The following is a 24,735-nucleotide window of genomic DNA, read 5'->3' as shown; positions in this document are numbered from 1 at the left end:
TAAATGACCACTAGCAGTCAGCCAAACTACAACCTTATTTAACCATTAGCTTTCACAGAAAGTTTTCCTTAAACCCTTCAGTTCTCTTCACCAGAAGGACAGTTTAACCTTTAGTAACTATGTCATTCTCTGACATTTTTGACAAGTGACTTATTAGACCATCTAGAATCTTCAAGGGTATGGATCCCTTTCAGCCCATGAGCTTCTTACTGCTTATGCTGGAAATATAAGACAGCAGAGCGGGACTGGTCCTGGAGATTCCTGAAATATGTGGCAGATAACTTCCTGATGCAGCTGGTGAGTGAACCAACCAGAGAAGGTGCCCTGCTGGATCTTCTTTTTGTGAATGAAGGACTAGAGGAAGATGTGGCAGTTGGAGGATGATTAGGGCCCAGTGATCATGAAATAATAGAGTTTTCTATTCTTAGAGAGAGCAGGAGAGGCGGCAGCAGAACTGACATCCTGGACTTACAAAGCACTGACTTTGAATTGTTTGGACACCTGCTTGACAGGATCCTTTGGGAGATGATCCTGAAGGGTATAGGGGTCCAGGAAGGCTGGACACTCTTTAAGAAGAAAGTCTTAATGGCACAGGAGTAGACTGTCCCCAGGTGCTGTTAGAGAAGCCGACGCCAGAGAAGGCCACTGACTAAACAGGGAGCTTTGGCTGAAACTCAGGGAGAAAAGGAGAGTTTACAGCCTTTGTAAGATGGGGCTAGTGACTCACAGTGATTAAAAAGAGGCTGTGAGGCTATTCAGGGCAGAAATCAGGAGGTCTAAAGCCCAGCTGGAAATTAATCTGGCTTCTGCAGTCAAGGATAATAAGAAATGTTTCTATAAGTACATCAACAGCAAAAGAAAGACCAGAGAGAGCCTCCATCACAGGAGGAAACATGGTGACAAGTGACGAGAAAAAGGCTGAAGTACTTAATGCCTTCTTTCCCTCAGTCTTTAATAACAACACTAGTTGTATTGAGGGAATCCAGACTCCTCAGAGAGCCAGAAGACAGAGACTGGGAGAACAAACCCCCTGCATTCCAGGAGGAAACAATCAGTGACCTGCTGCATCACACAGACACACACAAGTCTATGGGACCAGATGGGATACACCCGAGGGTGCTGAAGGAGCTGGCTGGGGTGCTTGCCAAGCCATCATTTACCAGCAGTCCTGGCTGACCGGAGAGGTCCCGACAGATTGGAAATTGGCCAATGTGACGCCCATCTATAAGAAGGGTCAGAAGGATGATCTGGGAAATTACAGGCCTATCAGCTTCACTTCAGTGCCCAGGAAGCTGATGGAGCAGCTCATCCTGAGTGCCATCACACAACACCTGCGGGACAACCCGATGATCAGGCGCAGCCAGCATGGGTTTATGAAAGGCAGGTCCTGCCTGACAAACCTGATCTCCTTCTACGACAGGGCGGCCTGCTTATTGGATGAGGGAAAGGCTGTGGATGTTGTCTACCTTGACTTTAGTAAGGCCTTTGACACCGTTTCCCACAGCATTCTCCTGGCGAGACTGGCTGCTCACGGCTTGGATGGGCACACGCTTTGCTGGGTAAAAAACTGTCTGGATGGCCGGGCCCAGAGAGTTCTGGTGAACGGAGTTAAATCCAGTTGGCGGCCGGTCACGAGTGGTGTCCCCCAGGGCTCTGTGTTGGGGCCACTCCTGTTTAACATCTTTATTGATGATCTAGACGAGGGGATCGAGTGCACCCTCAGTCAGTTTGCAGATGACACCCAGTTGGGTGGGAGTGTTGATGTGCTCGAGGGTAGGGAGGCTCTGCAGAGAGACCTGGACAGGCTGGAGCCATGGGCTGGGGCCAGCTGGAGGAGTTTCCATAAGGGCAAATGCCGGGGGCTGCCCTTGGGCCACAACAACCCCCAGCAGCGCTACAGGCTTGGGGAGGAGTGGCTGGAGAGCTGCCAGTCAGAGAGGGACCTGGGGGTGCTGATTGAACAGGAGCCAGCAGTGTGCCCAGGTGGCCAAGAAGGCCAATGGTATCCTGGCTTGTGTCAGCAATAGCGTGGCCAGCAGGGACAGGGAAGGGATCTGACCCCTGTACTTGGCACTGGTGAGGCCGCACCTCGATTCCTGTGTTCAGTTTTGGGCCCCTCACTACAAAAAGGACATTGAGTGACTCGAGCGTGTCCAGAGAAGGGCAACGAAGCTGGTGCAGGGTCTGGAGCACAGGTCGTACAGGGAGCGGCTGAGGGAACTGGGGTTGTTTAGTCTGGAGAAGAGGAGGCTGAGGGGAGACCTCATCGCCCTCTACAGCTCCCTGAAAGGAGGCTGCAGAGAGCTGGGGATGAGTCTCTTTAACCAAGTAACAAGTGATAGGACAAGAGGGAATGGTCTCAAGTTGTGCCAGGGAAGGTTTAGACTGGATATTAGGAAATGTTATTTCTTTCCAGAACGGGTTCTTAGGTGTTGGAATGGGCTGCCCAGGGAGGTGGTGGAGTCCCCATCCCTGGAGGTGTTTAAGAGTCACATTGACATAGCGCTGAGTGATATGGTGGAGTTGAGAACAGTCATTGTTAGGTTAATTGTTGGATTAGATGACCTTCAAAGTATTTTCCAACCTAGATAATTCTGTGATTCTTCTCATCTGGTGTTGAAAAGTTGCATCCACAATTATAGTTCCAGCTTGTGCCAGCTAGAAGTCCTTCACAGAATGTGCCTCTGTCCCTCCTCTCCACCCTCATCATGCCCTTCTGAGTTATACAAGGGGAAGTCACTGCTGTATCCAAACTGACTAGGGCCACCTAACCTTGATAGTAATAAAGTGCCTAATGCCTTAGAGGCAACAAGTCGCCACAGCTTAAGTAACTTCGGGAAAATGAATTTGTTCACAGGCTTTATATAGGACTAATGCAAGGTTCACTGGCAGTGAAAGATGGTATGAATATGCATATGGGTACAGATTATTCATCTGGCATGTGAATGCTACCGTTCCCCCTTCAAAATCTTACATATCTAAGCCCTCAGTAATTTCTAAAATAGACAGCAGTCCAAAATCAGGTGAATAACTTTTAAGATTTTGACTTGGATGTTTAATCTTTCCCAAAGGATCACTTTAAGAACCTGTTTAAGACTGCATATTGCCACATATAACTCAGTCTGAACAAGTTGAATTTCTGCTCTTTTAAATTTCAGAAATGCTTCAGCTTCTTCATACTTAACACCCCATACTGCAAGATTTTCTTTACTGTGACTTTATTCATTATTCTTATTCTTGTCAGTGATGTGCATTTGTTTGAATGAACTCTTTTGACATTTTCCTTGTGTAATAACTTTCATATATGACATGTATGTTATTATCTCAGATTTTATATTATTCTTAGCACCAAAAATAATGTGTAAAATACACAATTTGGATTTTTGCAATATATTCAACTGATACAAATAGCTTTTCTTTCTTTTTTTTTTTAAAAAAAAAACCAAAACCAAAAAAAACCAAACAAAAAAACCCAAACTATTACTTTCAAGAAGCTACTAGATTTTTAAATCTAAAATGTTTTCATGTATTTATTGGGATTTTAGTGGTTGGTGGGTTTTTTATTATTATTTTTAAATGTATTGATATCTCACTAGTTGGCTTTTCCATTACAATAATCTGTTTCCATTTTGAAGCCTTATTCAGTGAAAATTCTGCGCAGAATTTTGTAACATACCACAGGGGTTATGAAACACAACAGTAGTCTAAGCTGTCCAGTCTAAAGCATACTGAGAACATGGGACTCATTATACTTAAGGAACTGAAATCATTAGGTGGTAACAGCTTGTTGTCATACTAACTACCAACGTGGTCTGAATTAAAAGAGGCACCCTGCTGAGATCTTTACCAGGACTCATTCATTAAGTCCCTCTCCTTGTTCTCATCTATTTTGCAGCTGTAGCCAGGTGAGAATTAACGGGGCAGTTTACATCAGGCAGATGGTAGGTTCCCCAGGACAACTCTATTTAAAGAATAAGGAGGAGGAATCAGTAACTGGATAATAAGTATGGGACAAATAGGGAGTGCAAGAATTTAGGGTTATTTTCTTTTGACTTACAGTTGCTTCTGGGTGGAAAAGAAAAAGAGTCTGATTTCTTATAGTGTAGAACCTCCCTTAACAATTTAATTTCCCTGCATGTGTTACTGTTGACAATAACACTTGAAGTAACATGTCTTTATTCTGATAACACAGAATTCCTTCAAGTAAAAGGGAAGACAGCTCTCTATTCCTGAAATGCAGAATTAGTTTATGTCGGTTACTGAGCTCATTCAAGATAATTTGTATATTAAAGGTGAAATTAAGACAACAAGCTAGTGTTTTCCAAAGTAGTAGGATCAGAGGTAATCAGTTATTTAGTATACAGCACAGGTACCTTGAAAAATTTTGCCCTCACCCTTTGTTTCCTACAAAATGATAGGGTTTGCTTTAGAAACAATCCTGAAGAAAGAAGACATGAGACAAACTCTAAAGCAGAATTGCTCCCTGACTGCTCATTGTCTGTCCAATGTGAAGTGTCCTTCAGCTGTACATATCTTGCATTTATTTTTCTGTTTTAGCCTACAGTCACAGGAGGTGAAGTAACGAATCACTCAAGTCTCCACAGTCCTTGTACCCTTGAGCCACACCAGCTCCTTGCCAGGTTCTCTAGGCAACGCAGGGAGGGGGAAGTCTCTACAGGAAGGATCTCTGCCAGAATATAATGTTGACCCAAATAAATGTCAAACACAGAACATGTTGTGGCAAAATAATCAGTAATATTTGTCTCCTGTTTTATCATTAACCATGAAGGGCAGATCTACATTCCCTACATGTGACTGTCCAACCAGTTCCTAAAGGTACTACCTTTACAGATCACACAACCTCCCTGAGCAGTTTCCTCTCATGCTTTCTGTCCTTTTTACACTCACCGTGCTTTGTAATTACTTCCACGTAATTTCATATGGCTTGCTTTCTTGTGATTTGTTGTGTTTTTACTCAAATGTTTTTATATACCAGAATGTGTGTGATGTATAATCTTGCATAACACTCGAGTATTGCATTTTTCTTGGTGATGGATTTCATCTTGTACGTGACAATCTATGCTTGAAACTTATAAGCATAAAATTAAAATACGAAACAAATTTCTAAAACAGTTCCTTTATTTAGCAAACTGTACAGTATCTCAGAAGGCTTTACTTAGCATTTTCTTCCCCCACAGCTTCCTAGACACCTAACTAAGATGATGTTCATCCCTCTTATACTTCATGCCCTGTACTTTCTGATTGTCTAGACTCTACCACACTCTTGTAAGAATTCAGAAGGGCACAAGGGAAATTATTTTTAAAATTGTTCTATTTCTGTTAAGGAGAAAACCTCAACATTGTGGGAGTTTTCACTGATATGATCAGAAAAGTTTTGCAAAGACCCAGTCAATAGCCAAGGTGACAAATACAGTATTTTGATTTCGATTAAGCTGATATGACTTTGACATTATATCCTTTTCAGAATACATATTTCCTGAAACAAAGTGACTGCCATATTTCTCATGTTGACAGATCCTTCCCTTCTCTCAATTTCCTGGAACTTTATTTCTCAAGTAATCATGTTAAACATATAAGTATTTATAGATAGAAATATAATTGTAAGTTCTCAGAAAGGGTTTCTTATAGGTGAAGTTATTTCTAGAACTACTGTTTGGCTTTTCAGAAGAGCTGTATTAAATATGAGTTTAAAAAAATTGAGCATTTACTATGATAAAGTTTAGGGAATTTAGGTGCACACGTATTTTTATATTCTATTATAGATTTTTTTTTTTAATTTGGTTTGCACAGTTCAATCTTCAGAATAAAAAAAAAAAATGTAAAAAGGAAAAGTTACATCAGTTATGGTGTTAGCTAACCTGTCCACCTGTATTTGATCAGGAAGCCTACAGTCTTTCCCTACAATACAGACTGTCCTGCTACAGTCTTTCCCTGCAATATGTTTCCCTAGTATTCCCAGATACTCTAAAGTTACAATACAGCTTAACCTTTCATCTAAAGTTAGCCTTTCACCCTCTGTTTAGGAGATGTTTAGATTACAATATGGTGCCACAGATCAGAACCTGTCTCCTTTAAGTAAGTGAGAAATCAAAATGTGCTAGCTTGGTGTGTTTGCAACTTGGTGTTCTACAGCACTGAAGTTCAAAGGAGTAATGTGTTGTTTTTTTCCTGCTACAATTTCTACAAAGAATGGTCTAAGTAAAACAAGCAAAATGTCAAAATCAGAAACTTCACTACAATTATATACTGCTGGTACCCTAAGGGATTAGAGAAACCATGAAGGAAGACTAGTTTCTCTTGTCTTCTCTCTTCTGTGTGACTGGAAAACTTTCCATCAGTAACTAAAACACCCCTGCTACCAGTGATAGTAATTCCTGGTGAGATGCAGATTAACCTAGAAAACCTCAATGTAAACATCATACCTGGGAAAAACAAATTTTGACCTAGCTCAAACACTCTATCTAATAACCATTAACAACAATGACAGTTTGGAGAAATATGTTTTGATGGTTTAGTAGCATAAGATATACCCTAAACTGTATTTATGTAATATTTTTATGTACTTTCAAAGAAAATGCATAGATCTCTCCTGATTGAAAATGGCACATTCTCTTTGGCTGGCATAACATCTTTCTAATATCAAAAATTTCAATGTTTTGAAAGTAAAGGTCATCCTAGAAATTTAATACCTGACTAGAAAAGATCTCTTCATCAGTTTTTTCTCCTTTGATCATTTAATTGTCTGTATCCCCATAAATATGCCTAAAGAAGAACAGAATAGATCAGTCAAGCTCAATTTAGGTCTTTGACCAAGATCTGAGCAATTAAAAAGATCTGTGCTATTTATAACACCTTCTGATACTAATGTTTGCCAGGTTAGAATATCTGTATCTTTTCATTTCAGATAATGAAAAATCCCCTGTGCAGTTCTGTGCATCTGCTTGAATTAGATGACTTAGTTATTTCTACTTGCATGCACATTTATTATTATGTTATTATACACACTGGAAGGATCACAGAATAAAGCTTGATCTAATACACTGTAGTTAAGGAAATTAAGCATACGTACTCCTGTATTAACAGCAATCTGCTTAAACGTCTCTCTGGCTGCCTCATGCTATGCTACAGATAAGCTAAAGAAAAGCAGGATCTGCTTTTATTCATTCCTATCTTCAGCCATCAAGTAAATGGCTGCTCATTCCATATTGTGTTAGCTATAAAGTGGAAAAGGTCTTTTATATTAAAAATCTGTGTGCATATTGCTTTCATAACTACTTTCAAGTAAGGAAAGAAAACACGAGTCTCATCAACAGCTTTTTATGACCTTTTAATATACACTGTGAGAACATAGCCTTTAGTTAGAATGATAAGCAGAAATTCCATCCTGATAGAGTTCAGAGGATAGAGTTATACCTTCTTTATTTTGTTTTATTACCAATATGGAAGATGCACAGCATCAAAGATGCTTGTGTTCCACTTGAGGTATTTCATTTCTACAGCTGGCACTATAAAAAACCTCTTTTGAGAAAAAAATTAGTAACAGTAAGGTGTAATATTAATAGCAGCATCCCAAGCTGTAGCACCACATCTGCACTAATTCAGCCTTCACTCATTCCCCTTTTTTCTGGATTCCATATTGTCTCTGAATATTAATTTTGAAACTTGTAAACATGTAAACACCTAAATACCTCTGCTTCAGAACAGTCCATGGGTTAGCAGTTCACCTTGTTCAAAGATCAAGCAGCTCAGAGTTGTTTATATGCATTCATTCTTGCTGAACCAAGGCCATAACTTGACATGTTACATAGCAGGCACTGTCTTCTAATACTGCCATCTATTGCAACTATTGCTATAAGCTATGAAGGAACAAAGTTTCTTATCATCCTGCATGGATTTACTCTTGAAAAGCGTAGACTGTTGTTTATCGATCTCCAAGTAAAAAAAAATCTTATCTATTATTTTATAACTATATTGAATCTATTTTTTCACACCTGAAAGATGGCTACTTGCCTGAAAGTTTTGTGTGTTCCCAGGTACATGTGTTCAAATGGAAGTATTCACTTCTTTCTACAAGAAGTGTATAAAAAAAGAAGTGTATAAAGTGTATTTCTACAAGAAGTGTATAAAAAAAAAGTTATTTTGTTTATTATTCTGTTCGTCAGAAGTGTGTGCTGCTAGAAGGTAATGTGGAGATTTTTTAATATTGAGCTGTTCAGAAAAAAAAAAAAAAAGTATCCTACTGCAATTGTGTAGATATGTTTTTCACATATATTTACTGAATTACTCATTTATTTGACAATCCTATGCATGAAAAGTATATAACTTAATCATATGATTTTGAACCTAGTTCTTCATGTGCAACTTTGGAACTGAATGGGAATTTGAGGACAGATGGGTGAGTTTCTGAAGAGGAAACTTTTGTTATGACTTCACCTTGGTAGCATAAGGACCATGTTAAATTTTGAATTGCAATTAGCACCAATGTGCCTTTGTGTCAGGTTTTGTCTGTTCATGGACAAGAAAGACTGCTTTTTGCAGAGTTGTATATTTCCCACAGAAATTTGTGTACCTTGATGCTTTCTTCTCATTACTACAGGACCCCAGTTAAAAAGTAAGCATCAGGGAATGTACTTGAAAATACAGGATGAAGATGTGTGATGGGAAAGGGGAAGTAGGTAACATTAATCACAGCCATCTTCCTCTCAATCTGGGAAAATCATTGTCAGTTCCTCAGCATCCTTCTCGCACTTTTGAGGTGGGGTTAATGTAGTTAGTCAATTAGAAAGATACAAGGGCAAGAGAAAAAAATTAAAAGGTTCTTTACTGCAAGTGGTATTTATAAAGGGTGCTTTTTATACCAAACAAGGAATTACTTCCTGAGAAAATGCAGGGGACATCTTAAGATATATAACACAGTCTTCCAAAAGAGTAATCTTTGCTCTTCCTAAGACTATGTATATAATTTGTAATAAGATTAGTTTCTTTTTTATTGGTCTGCATTTGAATTAAGTAATTTCATTACTTATTTTTCTATAGTTGGAAATGTTTCCAATAAGACCAAATAATACTAATTAATAAATATGTTTTGCGTTAGTTATATCTGAAATACTTAGACAAAAAAAACACAACATCCAGCAATACAGTTACAAAACTGACTAAATCTCTTTATTATAGACCATCAGAAAAAAACTGTCCTGGCATTGATTAATATAAAATTAAGTTAATAGCATCAATAAGAAGGGAGACATCCTCTGTATGGCACCAGCCTGTAATGTGTCTTAAGCAACAGCCAATCTGAGCAAGTAACATTGATTTGATTCAGCTGCAAATAGAAGAGTTCAAAAGAAGACTCATAAAGTTTCATCACTAAATTAAAAAAAAAAAAAAAAAAAAGGCAAACAGAAGAAATCTCCTCCCTGTGAGGCTTCAGGAACCACAGACCAAATCCAATTTGTTTTGCTCAGGTGAGTAGTTTCTCACTTGAGTGGTAGGTCAATCTAGGACAAGTAGACTTGCAGTTCAAAGGAACTGCATCTAAAATGAATGTAATAGGATAGTAAGGGTAGTAAATGACTCAGGATAGCAAATGACTTATTTTGCTAATGAAATTCCAATAGCTGACATTATGGCAGCTGTGTTAGTCTGTCCATTTATTTGATGAACTCTGCAAATCATTACACAGAAGAGAGCTGGTTGAAAATAAACAACAGCCTGATTTAAGCACTATCAGAAAAAAAGAACACTTCTGAAAACTGTCAGGTTTTTTGCTGTATCTAACGTAGAGTATTAGGATTCAACTTTGTATACCAGCTTTATTCCTCTTCCCTTACAGAGAGTTTAGAGGCTGTCATGTAGAAAGATAAATAAATGTTTTTACAGTCCCATTATTTGTAAAGTATAGTGCAAGTCCTACACCAAAATAATTGAAACACCAGACAAGGATCTGCGTATTTGTCACTAGTTCCTCTTTTATTAGTGATCAAGTCAAAATTAAAAATGTGATAATTCCGGATTTATAGCTGTTCATAATCTGGATTCAGGGCGAGAAATTTGATTTCTAAGAGGCAGACCAAATCCTTAGACTTTAATATTGAAGCTAGGACATCCATTACTGGGTGAATGATCCAATGAGTAAATTACTGAAAAGATTGGCAGCAGTACCAGTCCAGGAGTGGTGGTAGTGTCAAGGTTCTTGAACTATAAGTCCCATTGGAAACCATATCATTACGCCAAAAGAAAAGAGCACGTTGAGACGTTGGAGTGTCTGTAAGTTCAGACATTAGGGGCTTCACCCAGCTCTTATGCTCGTAGTATGGGACACCCTTTAACTGTCAATGACCACTTTGGATTCAACAGACAGCTGTTAGGGAGCTGGTGTGGCAAGAGCCCTCAAATTGCTGTTATAATTGTAGAGGATGTTATAGTTACAATTTCGGTATAGACTTGTATATCTTGTGCTTGAAAGCATAGCCAATGCACTTATTCATTAATTACCTTGTCATCCAGGAGTTCCACAGCTACATTCTGCATAGATGAAACAGTGGACTGATTTGAGAGAAAAGGTTAACCTGAGCCAAAGTGTTTGACTGGATTCCTAGCTGACTTCACAATGAAACATTTGACCAATTTTTACCATATTTCAGGTGAGAATTTCAGACAGACACAGAGATTCCCACATGCAGCTTCTGCAGTATGTAGTCCAACTGCTGGGCACTATTTTAATTATTAAATATAAAGTTTAGTTCTGGGTGGCAACCCTGGTCATTCCAGAAACTCCTTCAGACAGTTCCAGCAACAGAATTGACTAAACTGTACATGGATACGCACTTGTAATAGTCAGTAGAACTGCTCCTGAAGATGAAGAATGGATCATGTAGGACAGTCCTTTGCACATGGGTAAGATAGTTAGGTGTTTTGTACATAGTTTAGGATAATCAATAGCAACAAACTGCATGTGTTCAAGTGATCACATAGGACTATGGGCCAGGTGGGTGTAAGAATTTGCAAAAAACACTTCAGGGAGTCTTGTTGGATCCAACTGGACTCACTGTCATACTGAAAATGGTGATTGTCACTGTCAGGACAGCAGCTAACCATCCTGTTCAAAAGACTCACTTCTCCTATGCAATAGTTGTCAATAACTTCATGTTTTAGCAAACACTCTCTGCCAATGGTAATTCAAACAGTTGTGATTACAATAATGAGGAAAAGCAGAGAATTAAGGCTCTAAGTATTTAGCAAATAGAGAGTCACGTTTTATATTCATCGTACATAAGACAGAAGTTTTTCATTTCATATGCATTCACAGCTGCTTCAGTGAGTAATTTTGAATAGTCACATGACTGCATGCAGATATTAGACTTAACAAAGACTTAGAGGGCCTTTTCTGTGTGGGAATTTTATTTTAGGAACAGTATTTACGGTTTCTTATTTAAACTTGGATGCAACAAAGAAAGCAGAAAAGAAGCAAAGAGACTAAATTTTTATGCTTTACTGGTTTAGTCTCCTGAAGTCAAAAATGGCTCTTGAGTCATACAATATTCCAGACTTTTGGTACTGTCTTTTACATTATTGGTAAATGGAATAAAATTAACTTAACTAGTGATATATGCCTCTAAAGCATATTTGATTCTGCAGTTGTCTCTTTCAGTGGCTTCTATCATTCTAAACTATTGTAATCAACGGACTAAGGAGATGTTGAAATACAACATTATAATTATGGAGAAGGGCCTGCTCCAGTGACCGCTATAATTTTTAGTATCAGCCCAGGGGACTTTGAACTTGTAATGTAATGCTTATCTCAAAATAGTTCCATAATAGCCCATGAAGAATGGTGTGGTTTTGGCCTGATTTGGCCTCAAATTCCTAAATACTTCTCCCTCAATGGCTGTCCTATACCACTCCTAACTGTACCCTACTGATGCTCTAAAAGCAGCATTTCACTGCAACAAATACAGGAAGTGTTGACTTAGATGTCTCTACCTGCCAAAGGCTTTCTGAGAGGATTTCTTGTCTAGTAGTCTTTCTTTACATAGTTTTGTTAGTTTTCATCTCATACAAATCTAATTTATCTCATTTGACTTTTATCACCAACATGATTAACTATGTTAGATGATCTGTTTAGTGGCTGCTTCTGTATACACTAAGATGTCACATCACAGAACATCACAAAGCCACTTGTGCTGTTGGCCATTTTGGGTCCAAACCAACAAAATTCAACTAGTTATTTTCAGTCTTAGAAATGGTCCTAGAGGTATTGCTTTTGTGCACAGAGGAGTGAGAGCTCTGTTCTTTCTGAAGGGCAAGAACAAAGTTTCCAAGAGAATTTCTATATTGACTAATCAGAGCCAATTAACATCACTAGTATTAGTTTTAAAACAGACAACAAAAGTGAATTATAAACATTCAGGAGGTCATAACTGAATTTCAAAAAGCATAAAACACTTTTAGTTTGAAAAGTAGATCACAGCTGCTGACAAATTTGATTTGATTTGAAGCGAATCATTCCTACAAGTCCTTCCAACAGATGAGAAGCATAAATTACTTTCTTCACTATTCAAATTCACATCTTTACCTTTGTTACATAGACCTCTCCTATATTATTCAATGGTCTCCCTTTAATATTGATTTTTCATATTCAGCATTTAATTTACCAAGTAATGCTGTTGCATGGATCAGAATATTATGGGATTTATAACAATTTTGCATTAATTTATTCACCCACTACAACGTATTGTAGATCTTGAAAATCTACAGGCAGTCCCACACAAAATCACAACAGTTTTCACCCTCTAGTCTTCCAATATTGTTCTTCATTAGGATTACTGCAATTTTTCTATGATATTTCCTTCTAAATGGAAACCTTCATTTACAGTTCAATCTGGAAAGATTACTGAGAGCAAAAAGAGTCTTGTAACAGGGTATTAACACGCACTTTCTGCTTACCAGTGAGGGCAATATCCATTGCCTTCATCAGCTACTGTTCCTGGACCCCTCCTGGGAGAAGGATTTTCATGGGCTTTCTTAAAGTGGTAAACAGACCAAGAATCCAGGCAGTGTATATAGTTTGGTTTTCATTCTGAAAACAAAAATATGACCACTAACCAAAGAAACAAAAACATCTTTAGATCTTGTAATTATGACACTCACCTTAAAAATCCCTAAAAACCAACCTGATTCTTATTTTATATCACTAGTCACACAGTTATTACTGGTGATTTCTCTTTGAATCTCAGAATAGCCAGGAGCTTTTAGCACTGCCATATGACTTTCTCCAGAGTGAACAGTAACGCAGATAGTTATTAGCCTGAGAGATTACAATATCACCATAAACACAGATTTGCTTGCATGAATATTTGCTGCGTGTGAATAATATGTTGTGAATCAAAGCGAATGTAATGTTTTTCTTCAAAGTAACATTTGCAAACACTTTCAGCATTATTTATTCAACTTTGCATATAACAGTTGGTAAATGTTGACTTGTTAACATGCAGCTACTGTAAATATTGAATTTGTCTCAGCTTCTTTAATAGTTTAAATTTGCACGGCAATGAGTCAAGTTATATGGTTAACCTGATGGTCTGGTCTTGTTTTAAATTTGTTTGCTACAGTATTTCTCTTGAAGATGCTATTGTTGAGAATGAAGACTTTCTAAAAGAGTGGTGTCTCTTGTCTCTGTCTTTGCTGCCATGTTTTATTTTCTTTGTCTCTCTAAAGGAAAAAGCAAATAAAAAGGAAACTTGTAAAAGTAATCAATTAATCACTTTTCCTTTTGTACATGTTTTTTTCCTATATTCCTGGTACTTTAGAATATAAGCTCTTCCTAGAAGGGGATTTATGCTAGTAATTGTCTGCAAAATGCCAAGAATATTGTTTTTTAAAGAGACCATAGCTTCTTTGTAACAAAAGTTGGTTAAGTGTGATCAAGTCTTCTTTCCTGGTAGCTGCAGCTGACAAATAAGGTCTCCTTCCATCATCCTGTATTCCTTCACACACAAACAGGCCGGTATGTCTGAATTTCTTACTGAGATATTACTGACTACATGGGCTACATAAAAGAAATCTTGTGCTCTCTCTTACTGTTAATTATGTTTTTTCTTAAAATCTCCTTTGAGAATAAGTGATTTAACCCCCAAGCTACCTAGCGCCTTGTGAATTATGCTCACGCCTCACTTTTTGATTATGGTAATGCCACTGATAGCATCAGCACAATAATTAATAGCAGGTTTTGTCAATTTTCTGCTTGACAAAATCCTCCCCGAACCTTACCTACATCTTACCACATCGCACAGGATTACATTTCTTCCCTTCTCCTTTTAATCTCCTTTCACTTTTCTTGTCTGTATGTGCATATCTTGAGCTTGAATTTCAATGGTGCTTACTTTTTTCATCTCTGAGTGAAATAAAAGGAGTTTGGGGGCTCCAAGGTTTCTGCTTTCTCATTTTCAGTGTTTAGTAATGCTTTACCAGCAAATCCTTCCCAAAACAAAATGATAACCTGAAATGGGTTTTTTGGTTTGTTTTTTTTTTTTTCAGGTGCACCTTGAACAGCCAGTGCACAATAGGTTAAACAAAGCTATTGACAATTTCAATTTACAACTGGCAATAGAGAAATTATTAATAGAGAAAAACAGGAAATATCCACAGCAAGACCCCATTAACTAACAAATTGCTTTCAAAATACATTAAAATCATGCAGATCTTAGCAGGACTGTCTGTAGCACAACACTTACCTGCTTCCTGGCAACACAGTTACAAAGGCGAAGTGTGTCTCATTCCACTTGTGATTTTATAATGAGATGTGAGTCTACATTAAAGAGTAACATGTTTGTTTTCTGAGTGAAATTCCCCAGGTATTCCAGGATGCCAGGCAGCCTTTCTATCTGCCTGCTGTATTGTTAGCGTGTTTCGTAAGTCTAACTCAAATGCAACTGAATCTTTTCCATTGCAAAACATCAGGTTTTGAAGCTAGGCAGACATCACATGCATAAAATGGTTAATTACGTTGTGGCTTTCAAAGGCAATCTTAGTCTAAATCATTTGCTGCTCTGTGAGAGAAGGGTCACCTATACACCATAACTACAAAGGGAAGAAAGCATTTCTGCTGTCTGTTCTGTCTCCATTTTGAGTGCAGGCTGCCTGCTGATTATTCTGCATTCAATTCTCTAAAAAGCTTATTAATGTGGTCTAGAGGGAGACTGTCAGAAATGGCAGACTGAATCAAGGGATTTTCCTTCAACATCCAAATGACATGCTGCAGCAAGAGAATTAAACAGATGACTAACCAGTGCCCTTTTGTCTGCAGATGAAGATGGGATTGCCAACTTGTAAACCAGCAACTGACATTTGGGTGGATTAAATCGTCCTGTTATTGTACTGCTAGTTTCTAATCACTGGTGCTTTCTTGATCTCAAGTGCCTCGGCTGAAAGCCTTCTCAGTTCTCTGAGACTTGTTTGCTGAAACCCTCAGCAGAGCTTTTGCTGTAAACATTTATCCATGGAGGAGTACTGCTCTGACACTGACTGAGGAGAAGAGTTGGCTTCTAGGTATTTAATTAAATCATTAAGCAGAAAAAGCTTTAGTGTCAACATTCACAAGTGCTTTACTATAGCTGTGGGTTGTTATAATTGAGTTTTCCTGCAAATGCTCTTTTCTCCCTCTTCCTTCTTTAAGAGATGGAATAGCTTGAGGTTCGTTTTGCCTCATGCTGTTAGTTGTAGTTTTGAGACTGTGCCCCACGCTGTCATTCTCCGAATTCTTTCAATCTGGTTGTTAGCTTTAATTTCCAAAATCAAGACTGGATGGCAACAAGGGGTTCTAATGAAAAGTGGGGAAACAAAAGTCATTTGAGCATTAAGAATTCTTACGTGAAACAGCATATAATGTGGTCAAGCTGATTGTGTTCTGATTTTGTGAACTGTCAGATGCTTTTTACCTTGTAATTAAGATTAAAAGGGAGAATGCACCGTTCAGGATCCAAAGGTACCATGATACCTATAGAAGTTCTGTCCACATTTCTATTTGTCACCATTCTGATGTTTGTAATCTTAAAAAAACATAGACCGCACTATCCCATTAACACTGACATTAGAATTTGTATTCATAAAGTAGGGGGCACACACAATTATTTGCTGCTAGTCAGTTCATCAAGTTTGTACATACAGGAGTAATGCTTTATTTAAAATAAAAGAATCCTGTATCTGCCGGCTCGGAACTAGTAGAGAAGTGCAAAATAATGCCCCTTCACAGCACTTTACTGAATGAGATCTGTAGTGAACATGCTTTTCTTCCCACACTCTGGGAAATCTCACTTCTACTACCTCAAATGGTCCATGCTTACATCTTCAACATAATGAATCAAATAAGAAGTTGTTGTCCCCTGGAGAAGGCAGGAAGGTAAAGATTTCATGTAACACCTCAAGTCATGGAAACAACTTTTCAAAGGAAAAAAAAAAAAAAAAGCTGCTATTTCAAGATTGCCTCTGGCATTTTGGACACAGAATTACAGAAGCTGGTAGTTACCTAAATGACAGAAGATTTGTGAAGACACATTCTGAGCTCTCTACATCTGTAGTTATTCTTGATTTATATTTTAAACCTGAATTCCCTGCCTTCAATAAACAGAAGTTAACGGGCGTAGTTCTGACAGGGTATACCATAATATAGTCAGCTACCTGTTCACAGGCATCTTAAAAATAATATACTAATATAGCATTTCTCCTCACTTTGCATGCTCTGCTTAGAAAGGAAATTCAGGTTAGGCTAATAATACGCTGTGTGAAAAGGTGTTAGAGCTCTTGGTTTCTTGCACCTTGGCTTTTCCTTCCCACTCATCAGCCTGCAATGGAGAGCTGCACTCAAGCAACTCAAACATTGCAGTTGGTAAAAGATCCTCCTTACTGCTGCCAGGTGTTTTTGCCTTCATGTTTTTGACATAGAGAGGCAGAGGGTTTGCACTTCTTTCCAAAGTACTTACAAAATGCCCTGGAGCAAAAAGCATTGCTCTATTAAGCAATGCAGAGTTGTTTTATAGACATGACATGAATGAGCATGACACAACTAGAGCCTGAACCCAATTCCATGCGACCCTGAGCACTTTGCCATTTCACTGTGGTGGTAGGGGTAGACAAACACAAAAGCAACAATCATGCTACTCCCTCCTAAATCAAGAGGTTATCCCTATTCTGCTGTACAGTCACAGTATCTATCATTCAAAATCAATAGAAATGAACAATTTTTTCTTCCTACTGTATTTATGGTGGGGAGAACTATATTATTTTGCCAACATCCTAAAAATTTAGTAGTCTGATTTGCATACCTGCGCAAACAAAATTGCAGATGTTTTTTGAACCTGTTAAATAAGCTTTTGAAGTATTATTAGCAGATGAAACGGTCACATGAAAAGCTTAAACAAGAGCTAGTTATACTGTTTCATTCTGTAAAAAAACCCTGGGTGCTAATACTGGTATAGCTTGAGAGAAATATCTCTGAAACCTTTGAAAATGTTTCTTTAGAAGGTGAAAAAACCCTGAGTAGAACAAGTTTACTTGCAAAAGGTATATTAATTCTCTTTAACTCTATTTTTTCTCCTTTATCTACACACACATAGACAAAGTTGATGTATTTGTTGTATTTTCGACAAAAGATATCCTCTTGTGTATTAAGTCATGACCTAGCTTATTAAGACTGGAATAGCTGAATAAACATTTATTTCTCCCTTCCTCCACTTTCCAAAAAGCATTGGATTTTTTTTGAAAAATCTTTAAGATGAAAAGAACAGAACATTTTATCTGAAGACTGCTTTTTTAACTTTTTTTTAGTTGTTACTATGTGTTCATATATTTTTTAGTAAAAACAAAAGCATTCCACCTAAATGTTATTTATACTTGAAAATTTCTCCTCAAAAAACATGAAAAGAAAATTCTGAACAAACCTAATTCATGCTATAATTTTTTTTCTGTTATTTTTCTTGTTATTTAAACATCGAAACCATTAGGAGTGACAAGCCATCGGTCATTTTTACCATATTTTTTAAAAAAATTATAAGCAAAAGAACTTTGAGAAGGAAAATTATTGTTTGATGAGAAGTTATGAACTTACACACCAGTGACTAGCTTAATTAGGAAAGATACTTTTATTAGGAAGAATATTGTTCACACAATTGTCATTACAAGGTCGTGCCTAAACTGTGGAAAAGCTTTTAAAAATCTGTTAATAGAAATGGATGATATCTCTTTAAAATTTTCATTAGCAAGCTGGGGAAGTCATTAGTATACAGCTGTAACCCTAAGAGTGTAGACTTGAAAGAACTGTTTATTTTCTGCCTTGCAGCTGTGTGTAAAACCCACTGCGAGAAACTTGTTACCAATTACTGGTTTAGAGGCTTCAAGTAAAGACAGCAGGTACCAAGAGAGTAAAACAGTCTAGCTCACAAATAACTATACAACACTGAAATTCCTTAAGAGCAGCTGTTAAAGGAAAGGAAATATAACTGCTGAGAAAAAAAAAAAAGAGAAAAAAAACCACAACAAAACAAAAAACCCACCAAACATAAATGAGCTAGTAAGTAAGGAAGTAAAGCAAAGCAAGATGTAGAGAAAAAAAAAGGTAACTGAGACAGAGAAGGAAGGTCTTGCACCATAAGCTTCCAGTGACAAAGATCAGATCAATAGTTGCAGTCCAAGAAACCAGTATATTTAAATAGTGTCTGAGTATTTGTAATATACAATTGGAAAGTCACTTTTATACAACATCATGTACACTGAAAAATATATTGCAAAAGGAAAGGACATTTTATACGTGTAAGAGAAATCATTAACATGAACTTTTGCAAACAAGTAATCTATCTCTGACTTGGAGGAAACTTTATCAGTCAGTGAAAATAATTTGATTAAATTAACTAGAAAAAAAATTGAATTCTTTAGGCACATCAAGAAAGTGAGTTGATAGATGAGAAATAACTCACAATCCTGAGATGAAAAAGATAGGTGACCAAGGGAAGAAAATCTAAACTCAGACAAGTCTTGTATAGATTTTCTGATGCACTCTGGAAGAAGGGTTTGAATACTGGGGACTTCACCAGTCACCCATAACCCCTTCTCATACTCATAAGGCATGAACACCTTCCTTAATGTATTTCCCTCTCACTCTCCTCCCAAGGAGCTTGTGATTTATCTGGAGGTGAGAGTAGGACTCTATCCTCCCCCAAGCCTATCTCCCCCATGCAATGGAAAGGCATCCTGAGAAAGGGAGAGAACCAGCACAGGGACAGGTGATGTGTAGCCAGGCAGGAGGGAATTATATCACAGAGCAATTGAACCATCTAAAAACTTTACCACTCTTAGCTATGCTGAACATGTGTGAGTGCTACTTAATTGTTTCCCTGAAAAATAAACCAGTTTAGCTGGAATAACCACAGGAGACCTTATGAGCTGTATTTTCTACTAAAGCTGATCAGGAAATTTTCACAAGATCCATGACCTTGGTTAGCTGTGTGGATAGTACTCCCAGCAACATGAACTAAAGAGCAGTAACTTCTCTAACCATTCATACTAGATTCACAGATGAACCTCAGACTCCCTTCTTAATGTTTTGGTTTACTTCATCCTTTGTTGTCCCTGTCTTGCTTGTGGATGGCTACCAGTTTAATATAATCCTTGCATTGAGAGTAAGCAGAAGATTGTTATTGTGCTCAGAACTGGTACAAAAGGGAATATGGTGGTCATTCTCACATTTCTTTTATGTCCTTATGTTGGCAGGTTGGAGTTCAGCTCATTGTGCATTATGTTTCTACAGCATTTTTCACCAGAAGAGCTCAAAATGACGAACAAATATAAACCCTATAATACCTCATGGAAAAAAAATTATTTTGTGGTATTTCTGCCTGATACAAAGCTAGAAGAGGAAAGAAATTTAAAGATAAAGTTTAATTCAGAAAGATGCTAATGAGAAAGCATGAACAACGAGAACCAATAAAGACCTTAAGCTTCTATAAATTAGGCATTAGAATGCCTATTCTTCAGCTTTGAACCTCTGAATTCCTTAAAGTAGAATCTACAAAGGACAGTTATACATTTAATTCTCCCTTGCACTGCATGAGAAAATTTTTTACTTCAAAAAAATGATCCCCGAAACCTGCACATAGTAAGCTTCTTAGAGAAAACAGTAAGTACATCATTCAAAAGGACAGCTGATCATGCATCGCCTATAACCTGGCTATTGTAGAACAATCTTACATGTATGTCCATGGGCTAAGGAGAGAATAGACTCTGGGGTTTCCTAATCCTAATTTCCAGATATCTGTGCATCTGTATTATCCACTGGACTGGTGCATAATGAAAAGTCTCAGAAGTGTGATCATCATGGCCAAGACAAAGGAGACAACTATAAGAAGAGTATTACATACAATCATAACACAGAATCGGATTAAATCAGATTCAGGTCAGACTGTTCAAAAGAGCACACATGAGATATTAAAGCATGCTGCAATAAGAGTTCTGGACAAGGTGAAGGGGTTCAAACCACAAACAGTTTCTGAAATCTTGTGTCTACAGAAGTCAGCAGCTAGTCATTTTCAGTCAAAACTGGTTCAAACAAACAGAAAAAAATAAAAAGCAACCTCCTTCTGGCATTGGTGGTCTTGCATCACGCCCATGAAATGAAAATGTGACAGACTACAAAGCATTTCTGTTCCTACTCCTACAGCACAGTATTAAATATCTGTTCTTATGAAGTCTTTCTTTGCTTTTTATAACTCATAAGTAAAATTTGAAAGTTATTTTTATGTATAGTCAATTGAGAGCAAAAATTAGGCAATTACAGATTAGAAAATGAAAGTTCTCATTGCATGTGCTATTTAAATATGGGTCACTGGTTTCAGTATATCATAAGCACAGATACACTGTCTTAACATGAACTACCATTAATCTGACAGAACGATATTACACCTGATTATGCATTGTAATGATTGTGAGAGTAATTGAATTATTTCCAGTTTTAAAGCAGTTTTGTTAAGATGGCTGTTGCTTACTCTAAATGTTTTTTATATGTTTTTCTTTAAAGTGACAATTGTGACTGCATTGATTTTAAACGCATGCTAAAAGGATATTCTAGTGAAAATTCCTTGTTTACTTCAGAGGCTGCTTAAATGTTTAATGACATTAGCTCCTTGCAAACGGCATTCATTTCCTGTATATGCAAATTTTCTTAATGTGAAACCCCCATAACAGGTAGAATGTAGAAAGTTAATGAAGCCATGTAATTACAATCACTATAGTGACTGCAGTCCCTGGAGAACAATAATGTGATAATATACATGGGTTTTGACTTTCTTTGGAAACAACAGCTTATAATTTGAAAATAGATAGTAAAATATTTTCATTATCTTCTGCTGTCTCCTAAGGCAAATGGCAGGTACAAATAGATTATGCTTTTATTAACTTCAAAAATAGGAGATAATGCAATTAGGCAACATTTAATTGTTTTCCATTTTCCACAGCTGGCACCGGACTAGGTTTAAAACCTTCTTTCAACCATAGGGTAAAGCCAGGGTCAATCTGACTTCAGCCTGGAAACCTTATTTTTGTTCTAACACGAAAAAGGTACATATTGAAGATGACCAAGTATATGTCGCTGATCACTTCATAGTACATAACAAAGAAATTAAAAGCTAAAGAAAAATTTTGAATGCTGCTTAAAGAAAAGATTCCAAAGAATTTGTTCTGAATTTCAAAGATTTCTGTGAAATTTTTAAAGTTTTTTCACAAGAATAGAAAAAAATGATGAATAAATATTTAATGGCTGTTCTTACAGGGTATTTTTTTTTTGTTTATTACCATGAGTACTATGAAGAGAAGAGGACACAGAGAAGCTCCCTTCTCCATCAGTATGCCATCATGGCGCAGTAATTTGGACCTACAGTAAAGACCTGCAACATCAGGAAATCAGTTCTCTGGCAGCATTGGGCAAATCAGAGCTGGCATACAGGGAGGCTTTCTACCCTCGCGCCTCTTACCCAAGAGAAGCACCTAACTGAAGAACCTGGTCAACTTGAGATGTCTGTAGGGTAAGAAAAAAAAAGTAAATGACATGAACTGTCTGCTGGCAATATGCAAAATTTCTCTTTTCACTGAGTGGACCTTTAACATAGGCCCCTCAGATAGATCATCATAGAATCATAAAATCACAAAATACCAGGTTGGAAGGGACCTTAAGAATCATCTGGTCCAACTTTTCTTGGCAAAAGCACAGTCTAGACAAGGTGGCCCAGCTCCCTGTCCAGATGAATTTTGAAACTGTCTGATGTTAGGGAATCCATTACTTCCCTGGGGAGATTATTCTAATGGATGATTGTTCTCATGGTGAAAATTTTCCTCTCGCCTCCAATTAGAATCTCCCCAGGAATAACTTGTACTCATTACCCATCATCTTTTCCATGTGACTCCTTGTAAAAAGGGAGTCTTCATCATCTTTGTAGCCCCCCCCTTAAATACTGGAACATGGTGATGAGGTCTCCCTTAAGCCTTCTCTTCCTAAGACTGAACAAACCCAGTTCTCTCAGCCTTTCCTCATATGGCAGGTTTCCTAGTCCTTTGACCATCTTTGTGGCTCTTCTCTGGACCCTCTCCAGCCTGTTCCACATCCTTTTTGTATAGTGGGGACAAATAGATAGCCAAGGCTTGCTAGTATCCTTATTTATTTACTTTCCTCTTGCAGGTAATTCACCTCAATTCTGTGGAGAAACCACAGCATTTACCTGTCTGCCTTCATTTTCTGCTATCACACATGCTTGTTTCTCAGCATGGAAATTTTAAGATATTTAGCTATTACAGAAGATGCACTTTTCAAGGGAGAGGATACTTTTCTCCCTCACAGAGTGGAGAACTCTTCCTTCAGTGATTAAATGCTTTCTTTAACAAAATCACACAGCATTATATTACTGCAGGTTCTACTACAATATTGCAATTTCCCACAATGCGATTTTGTGGCAAGTAGCACAAAAGTTCTCATGCCAAATTTACGAGCTGGCATGTACCCTTCCTACTTTCCTCCATGTATAGCTCACCTACTGTTTAAAGTGCTCACATAAAATTATTTATTTTATTCTATTATGGGTTATCTCTTTGGGTTTTTTTCTGACTTTAATATTTAAAATAGTAGTGCCAAGCAAGCTGGAATAGGTTGAGTCAAAGTAGAGCAAGCAGCTATAAATTATGTCACTATCAACTAGGGCTCTCATGCAGTGCGTGAGTCAGTAGCAGCAGTTCACATCATATTACCAGCAGCAGTAGCAGGAGCTGCAGGTTGATGTAACATGGGCAGCTCATCTTAATAATGAGGCTACAAGTATTTAATAGCAGCTAGAGCAACCAGACATTTTCCATGAACGTTAAATCTGACAGCTCTTAAATCGGGTGCAGCTTGTTGTATCTTGACTGAAAGTGGGCTGCACACCATGACATGTTCTGGGTTCAAATCCCACAGTCCTGCACATTCAAGATCAATGGGAAGTTTCTCACCGCCCCAATCCAGCTGACAAACCCAGGTTTCCTTCCCAAAACCAACCCTGAAAGAGACACTGGTACATATCAAGTTCTCTGTCCATTAATGGGGACAGTGCATGTATAGGTTCTGTGTGAGGAGCCTGGAAGCACTGGTTCAACATCAGTGCAAATTGGACAGTTAATTTCTTGAAGCTTCTACATCAAACCCAGCAACATTAAACATTTTGCAAGAAATCCACTGAGTGAATTACATTTTCATAAAATATTAACATAATTGTTGTGAAGTACAAATAAGTCAATAAAACTCCCTGTCTGTTTCTGAACACTTCACACTCAGGAAAATAACAGTATTTCCTAGATAAATTAATTATTGTGAATTCTTCATCCACCTTAATTTATCACCCACCTCATTGTAAGGATTAATTAATGTCAACAAAGCAATTATGAAGATTAAAAGTGTTGTAAGTATTTAGAAAATATACATATCTGTTCTGAATAGAATGTGAATCAAATCAAAATATTTCTCATGCCATCTCAGAAATACTCTGATTTTATGTTTTCCAGCTCTTTGTAAAGCATGGGCTATTTTTTTTTTCCACTAGATCTGTTCTCCATATAAGTTAGAGAGTTAAAACAGGGATTCCTAAAGGTACTATTGTGACAAGATTTCAATGGAATTAGGATTCTTAAACTTCTTTGGGAACTCAGGTTTAGGTTTACAGGCTTTAAAAGGCATCATACCATCTCTGACACACAGATGTAGCCAGTGACTGTGAAATAAAGGAAGCAAAGACTCCAGGAAACAGAACCAAATCATGGTTTTATGAGAAAGAAGTTTAGAGAGAGGCTCCAAGTTTGAAAAGGAGTGCCTCTATCCTATTTCTTAAACACAATCACTGAAATTTCCTTCAGATTACTACCAATATTCTGAAATAAATGAATGTGGAAAACAGAAGGATGTATTCTGAACAAAGGTGTGATGTGTTAAATATTTCTTTTGAGACAACTTCCCACACTGAAATATTTTCCAAGTGTTTTCAACATTTACAGAGAATGTTGCGCTTCTTTGTTCTTTTGTTGAAGGGAGAGAACAAAAATAGACAAACTGTTTCTAGCAGTTAAACTGAAAACCTGAAACTTTATCTTAGCTATTCAGAAAGTTTATGTTGCTTTGAAATAGCTTCAGATTATATTGCAGGTGTTGTTTCTAAA

At 37.5% G+C, this 24,735-nt stretch overlaps 1 protein-coding gene across 5 annotated transcripts in view; it reads right to left on the bottom strand.

Moving 5' to 3' along the window:
* The window catches only part of NXPH1 (neurexophilin 1), a 360,999-nt gene that overhangs the window by 51,063 nt on the left and 285,201 nt on the right, over positions 1–24,735 (bottom strand). For 2 of the 5 annotated variants that reach the window (XR_012633059.1, XR_012633057.1), the window contains exon 5: positions 12,967–13,099. The exons of 2 other annotated variants lie outside the window; for them this stretch is intronic. The gene's annotated coding sequence lies outside the window, so the exon portion shown is untranslated. Of the gene's footprint in view, positions 1–12,955; positions 13,100–24,735 lie in introns of all 5 variants that reach the window. One more of the 5 variants, XR_012633058.1, reaches the window with a different exon arrangement.

This window comes from Athene noctua, chromosome 2 (assembly GCF_965140245.1).
Source record: "Athene noctua chromosome 2, bAthNoc1.hap1.1, whole genome shotgun sequence".
NCBI classification, from domain to species: Eukaryota; Metazoa; Chordata; class Aves; order Strigiformes; family Strigidae; genus Athene; species Athene noctua.
Note: the sequence above shows the minus strand (reverse complement) of the source record. Positions and strands in the feature narration are given on the sequence as shown.